This window comes from Dipodomys ordii, unplaced genomic scaffold (genome assembly GCF_000151885.1).
Source record: "Dipodomys ordii isolate 6190 unplaced genomic scaffold, Dord_2.0 Scaffold508, whole genome shotgun sequence".
NCBI classification, from domain to species: Eukaryota; Metazoa; Chordata; class Mammalia; order Rodentia; family Heteromyidae; genus Dipodomys; species Dipodomys ordii.
The window spans coordinates 29,501-30,747 of NW_012267724.1; positions in this window are offsets into that span (position 1 = coordinate 29,501).

The window sequence follows — 1,247 nt, forward strand, 5'->3', positions numbered from 1 at the left end:
TTTTTTTTTTTGGTGCCAGTACTAGAGCTTGAACTCAGGATCTGGGTGCTGTCCCTCAGCTGTTTTATTCAGGACTAGCACTCTACCACTTGGGCTCCTGCTCCATTTCAGGCATTTTAGTGGTTAATTGGAGATAAGTCTCACACTGGCTTCAAACCACAATCCTCAGATATAAATCTCCTGAGTAGCTAAGATTACAAGCATCAAGTACCAGCACCTGACTCAGATAGTATTCTTTTTGGTGTGTGTGTGGGGTCCGGTCATGGGTCTTGAACTCTGGGCCTCGGGGCTGTCCCTCAGCTCTTCAGCTCAAGGCTAGTGCTCTACCACTTGAGCCACAGCGCCACTTCTGGCTTTTTTCTTTTTGCTTATGTGGTGCTGAGCAATCAAACCCAGGACCTCAGGCATGCAAGGCAAGTGCTCTACCACTGAGCCACCTTCCCAGGCCCTCAGATAGTATTCTTATTGGTCATAATAATTTCATTTTTAGCTGTGTGGCACTAGTCAAGTGGCTTAATCTCTCTGACTCATATTTCTTGATAACTGAAATGAGGATTTTAAAAAAGTATAGTAATAACAAATAGTTTGTGGAGGTGGCTATGGATATTAGATAGGGTAAAGATAAATGAAACATTCCCCTCAATACAGCAGTTATTAGTTATCAGTATTTATTATTTGTCATTATTTGGCCTGGCCTTGATCTGAGAAGCCTTCTAAGGTGCAAGGTAAATGAGAGACGTCCCACTGCTGCCTCTTCCCTGTCCCACCTCACTGGCCCCCTTTGAGGTCACCAGAGGCTCCTGGCCATGATAAATGTCCCATCTTTACAGGCTGACTTGCTGCCAAAACCACTAGTGTTCTGGCTGTATGTTGGAGGAAAGTGGCTAAATGCTGCTGGGGACAATGGGGAGAGAGCAGTCCAATCTAGACTATGGTCTTTGAAGGTTCCCCTAGATAATAAAGAGAAAGAGAGTGAGAGGAGAGGGAGAAAGAGAAAGAGACAGAAGGCTGCTCCACAAGCTGTTTAGTCCATTAATCGTGGTGCTGATGGTCTTTGCTGGCTGGTCCAGGGATGCCAACTGGGCTGGAGAGACCAGCCCTTCCTTTTCCTGGGGTGCTGATGTTGTAGGTGTTTTTTTTTGTACATTTTTCCTGGCTACCACAAGGACATGGGATAGGAGAAAGTTCAGATTGGAAGATTTTAGGAATGTCACAGAAAGGCTCAGACTCCAGGGAGTGGACAGTCA